A 6,000-nucleotide genomic window follows, 5' to 3' on the forward strand; every position below is an offset into this window, starting at 1 on the left:
ATGCTTGTTCATTTCTCACGCAGCAGAGTGGGGAGATAGAGGAACACACACACACACACACACACACACACACACGGAGAGCAAGGCCATGGATGTGACTGTCTTGGGTGCTGTCCATAAGTAAAGAAATCCAACAGCAAGAAGCTGAAGATTGATTCTCCACTTGGAATAGGATGTGACTTTCAGGATCAAAGTAACAGCACAAGTAAACCTCTTGGTGATTGAAACTCCTAAGAACAAAGAAAGTGTCAGTAGGGGAAGGGAAGGGAAGGGAAAGGAAGGGAAGGGAAGGGAAGGGAAGGGAAGGGAAGGGAAGGGAAGGGAAGGGATAAGCCTTATTCATCTTCCAGGCCCAAGCGTGCAGTCAGCCCTCATCAGTACCTATCAGCATGACCTTTCATTTCCTCTTTTTGCTTCATCCTCTGCCTGTTCTGATCTGATCAGAAAACATCTAGCAAGTACAGAACAATAAGGAAGGAAGGGTCCGAAGGAAAAAGGAAGAAGTACCTACTATCTTCCTTAAGACTGCAGCCCTCAGGATGAAGGAGGGGAGATCTGATGATATTAGAAAAGTTTGATGTTTTGATTAAGTCTTGGTCTGGACATACTGACTTCAGAATCAATGCTTTTTAAAGTTATTATGTAAGATATATTGCCTGTCTTACTTAAGGGTAGTCAGAAAATTCTTGGGACTACTGAAGTTTTCATAAAGGGACAGTGGAGGGCCATCTCCTGAAGTAATTACAATGACAGAATGGGAGGTAAATAATAAACATAATATTCAGTTGTATTTGATCACATGACAATTGTGTTTGTTCCAGTACCAGTTAAGTCTATGTTGGCACCAGAACCAAAGACCCACTCATGGCCAGGCAAGACTCGCCATGTGGAGAGAGGCATCTGTGGGGGGAGCTGGGAAACTACAAAGCCTACTGAAGAGCCATCTTGAGAGACTAGGGCATCTCTGGATCTTTGGAGGGTGGGCTCGGGAACCAAAAAGCAGATTGTTTGCAACCAAAGAAGGAGGCTAGAGGAGAGCCCGTGGAATGCTCACTGTCACTATAAATGTTAGCTAAGTTTCCACTGTCTGTCTTCCAGCTCCCCTCTCCCAACTCCAGCATGAGGAGAGCTGATGAAGGAAGTCTTTTCGAAATGTTAAAAGTAAAAACATTGTCTAAATTGCAAATGGGTGATGCAATTTCGACAGTCCTTTAATGGCCGGTTCAGATCCACACAGGACACACCAACAAGGGGGTGGTTGAGATACAAAGACACTTTCCTGAGTCGCCTGGAAAATCCTATGAACCCTGTCCTCCCTCACTCTTGCTCCCGAAAGGAACAATTCAGCCAGCCTTCTCCCAGCTTCCTCACTCCTCACTGCCTGCCCTCTTGAGAGAGCTGCTCCATCCTGATACGATCGTATTTCCTGGCTCTGCTCTCCCCAGACAGCCTTTCCTTGTGACTTACATTAGGGAGAAGGAAGGAGTAGGCGTTTTATGTGGTCAAAACCTGAAGGAGGCTCTGTTATATATTTGACCTGATACAAGAGGAAAGAGGAAATAAATCTGATGGAGCTGCTTCAAAGGCCCTTCAAATTCTATCACATTCTTACTGACCATGGAAAGAGGTTGGAGGATCTTATGCATTAAAACGTGAGACAATTGCAAATCCATTGCACCTGTGTGTCACTAGCCCCAGGGTGTCCTGCCTTCTTTATAAAGCACCCTGTGGTAGGAAGAACCCAAGATTTGGGACTGGACACACATATGCTTGAGTTCAGTTCCGATAGCTGTTAGACTGTGTGCATTATGCATTTAGCCATTTATTACTCCGATATACTTTCCTAAAGGACCTACTGTGTGTGGAGTGCTGGGGAGAGGCTGGGGCCACATTGCTCCAGGAAATGGTTGTCTGTCCTCAAGCAACTCTGAGCATAGTGGCCTGATCATATTTATATTTTAGAAATATTTCTCTGAAGGAAGTATTTGACGGGAGAGAATGAAGCCAAGAAGAACGTGAGCATATTATGGTCACAGTTTGGGTGGGAGGAAACAAGTTTCTAAACTGAAGTGGGAATGAAGGGGAGAAGCGTGAAGCCGGGTACCCAGAGAAGCAGATCTGGAGAGAAGGGTTTGAGTGCAAGTCACTTATTTGGGTGCATATAGATAAAGGATAGTAAGCTGGAGATGTTGCAGAAAGAAGGAATCCAGGATGTAGCAAAACGATGAGATTATTGGACTTGAGGCAGAATTCTACTGGGCAGCCAGAGTGGATTAACAGTGTTGTCCTATCCAAGCGGTGGGGTAGTGGGTCTATTTATCCACTCTCACCTGTCATCGGTTGGGTTTGGGGTAACGCCTAAGGGCCTTAGCTCTCTGATACTTTAGACCTGCCCAATACATAGACAAAGGAGGTTTCTGAGGAGAGAGAGGCCTTCAGGCAAGGAATTGTGAGTGCTTGAAGTCAGAAGCTATTGATGGGCTCAGGAATAATGACTGTTAAAGATAGAGGCAGGGTGCCAACAGCATCTGCAAAAGGAGGCAATAAGAGGCAGAATGAATAAAGTATTGGGCGTCGGAGATAAAGGAGAGAGAATAGTCTAAAATAATTTCCAAATTTCTCATAGAAGTATCTAGAAGAAAGTTTGTTTTAATTAAGTCCTGATTGAGAGTAAGGTGGAGTGGAAGATTGGGAATTAAAAAAAAAAAAAAAAGATGAATTTGGAAAGTTTCTTAAGCCCTATGAGTTTTAGGCTCTATTTTTGAAATATAACATTACCTGCTATGGTCACTATTTGCAGGTGAGATGATACTATGTATAGAAAACCCTAAAGGCTCCACTCAAAAGCCACTAGAACTGAAAAATGAAACCAGTAAGGTCATTGGATACATAATCAAGGCACAGTAATCTATTGCATTTCTAAACCCTAATAATGAAGCAGCAGAAAGAGAAATTAAGAAAGCGGTTCCATTTACAATTGCACCAAAAATAATAAATACCTAGGAATAAGTTTAACCAAAAAGATGAAAAACCTATGCTCTGAAAACTATAAAACACTGATGAAAGAAATCGAAAGCAACATAAATAGATAGAAAGATATTCCATGTTCATGATTTGGAAGAGCAAATATTGTTAAAATGTCTATACTGCCCAAGGAAATCTATAGATTTAATGCATTCTCTATCAAAATACCAACAGCATTTTTCACAGAACTAGAAAAAATAATCTTATGTTTTGTATGGAACCACAAAAGACCCTGAATAGCCAAAGCAATCTTGAAAAAGGGAAACAAAACTGAAGGTATCACAATTCTAGGCCTCAAGTTATCCTACAAAGCTGTAGTTTTGTTTTTTTTTTAATTTTTTTAATGCGTATTTATCCTTGGGAGAGAGAAAGACAGAGTGCGAGTGGGAGAGGGGCAGAGAGAGAAGGAGACACAGCATCTGAAGCAGGCTCCACTCTCTGAGCTGTCAGCACAGAGCCTGACGTGGGGCTCGAACTCACAGACTGCGAGATCATGACCTGAGCCGAAGTTGGCCACTCAACCGACTGAGCCACCCAGGTGCCCCTACAAAGCTGTAGTAATTGAAGCAATATGGTACTGGCACAAAAAGAGACACAGATCAACAGAACAGGATAGAAAACCCCCCCAAAAACCCATGATTATATAGTCAACTAACCTTTGACAAAAGAGGTAAGAATATACAGCGGGAAACACAGTCTCTTCAATAAATGGTATTGGGAAAACTGGACAGCTACATGCAAAAGAATGAAGTTGGACGACTTCTTCACACATACAACAAAAATAAACTCAAAATGGATTAAGGACCTAAATGTGAGACCAGAAACCATAAAAATCCTAGAAATGAGCACATGCAGTAATTTTTGTCACATCAGCCATAGCAACATTTTTATAGATAGATCTCCTGAGGTGAGGGAAATAAAAGCAAAAATAAACTATTGGGACCACATCAAAACAAACAAACCAAAACTTTTGCACAACAAAGGAAGCAATCAACAAAACTAACAACCCTACTTGGGAGAGGATATTTGCAAATGACATATCCAATAAAGGGTTAATATCCATAATGTATAAAGAACTGATGCAAGTCAACACCCAAAAGCAAATAATCCAATTAAAAACGGGCAGAAGACATGTGTAGACAGTTCTCTAAAGATGACATCTAGATGGCCAGCAGACACACGAAAAGATGCTCAACATCACTCATCATCGGGGAAATGCAAATCCAAACTACAATGAGATACCACCTCACACCTCTCAGAATGTAATATTACACTGTCTGTTAACTAACGGGAGTTTAAATAAAAACTTAAAAAAACTCAAAACAGAAGAAACAACAAGAGTCGGCGAGGATGTGGAGAAAAAAGGACACTTGTGCATTGTTGGTTTAGGTGGGTGGGAATGCAAACTAGTGCAGCCCTTTGGAAAACAGAATGGAGGTTCCTCAAAAAGTTAAGAATAGAACTACGTTATGATCCAGTAATCACACTACTTAGTATTTACCCAAAGAATACAAAAACGCTAATTGGAAAGGATACATGCGCCCCATGTTTATTGCTGCATTATTTATGATAGCCAAATTATGGAAGCAGCCATTGGTAGATGAATGGATAACGAAGGTGTGGTGTATATAATACAACGCAATGTTATTCAGCCACAAAACAGAATGAGATCTTGCCATTTGTAACAACACGGATGGACCTAGAGAGTGTAATGCTAAGGGCAATAATTCAGTCAGAGAAAGACAAATACCATATGACTTGATGCATATGCGGAATTTAAGAAATAAAACAAATGAGCACAGGCAAAAAGAGACCAACCAAAAAACAGACTCTTAACTATAGAGAATAAACTGATACTTACCACAGGGGAGGTGGGTGGGGGGATGGGTGAAATAGGTGAAGGGAATTAAGAGTATACTTACCACGACGGGCAGTAAGTAGCATGTGGCATTGTTAAATCACTACATTGTACACCTGAAACTAATATAACACTGTATGTTAACTATATTGGAATTCAAGTTAAAAACTTAAGTAAAAAATACCTGTTTTGGTGTTGGTGTAAGGAGAAATTGATCCAATATTTATAAACAGCCTAATTCAGTACCTAGCATGAAATGGATGTTCGATACTAAGTAATAGTCTTTGCTTGCCGTGGGAGAAGACACAATTTTGCATGCTTAACGTGTATTATCTCATGCGTTATCAGATGAGGAACTGGAAGCACAGAGAGTTAAGTAGTTAAATTGTGTTTAAGTGGTTATTGTGGCCATCCGCTGCATTCTGCGAGAACAATAATAGACTTTTCTAAGATTATGCTAATTTTTCATCCTTCCATACATCTGGCCATCCATCTACCCATCTTTTACTCTTAAGCATTTGCGGAGTGCCAACTAGGCACCAAGCACTCCTTGGCACCTGATATTTTGCCACTGTTGAAGTTCTCCCTCATAGGACAATAGAGGACAAGCTTCATTCCTCTGTGTAATAACCTTTGGAATTTTTAAAGATAGCTGTCAAGTATCTAGTAGAGAAAGTGTGGTTCAAAGAAAAAAATGAGTGAAATTTGACTGCACGTACAGCTGTTTCTTACCATGCTCAGTAATTTCATCTTTGAAAATCTCATTTGGTCTTCTCCATATGAGGTAGTATTAATCTCATTTCAAAGACTGATAATTCTTAGGTCAAGTTCTCCTGGAAAGAGATCCGAAAGCAGAGATCTAAGTGCAAGTTAATCACTTGGGAGTGCTCCGAGGAACAAAATCTGTAAAAGAATGAAGGGGCAAGATTGGCAGAGGGAGCATTTGAACCACAATGTGGTTGTGACAGAGGTTTCAGTTAATCCCGGGCTTGATGGAGCTGAGATGGTTTATTAGAAATATTGTGCATCGAAGAGGGTCCAGCCTTTGGACCTCCAGTGTCTATTCATTGCATGTGGGCTACCTTCTGGTAAGGGGAATAATCCAGACAAGGCATTTC

The sequence above is a fragment of the Lynx canadensis genome, chromosome A2 (genome assembly GCF_007474595.2).
Source record: "Lynx canadensis isolate LIC74 chromosome A2, mLynCan4.pri.v2, whole genome shotgun sequence".
NCBI lineage: Eukaryota > Metazoa > Chordata > Mammalia > Carnivora > Felidae > Lynx > Lynx canadensis.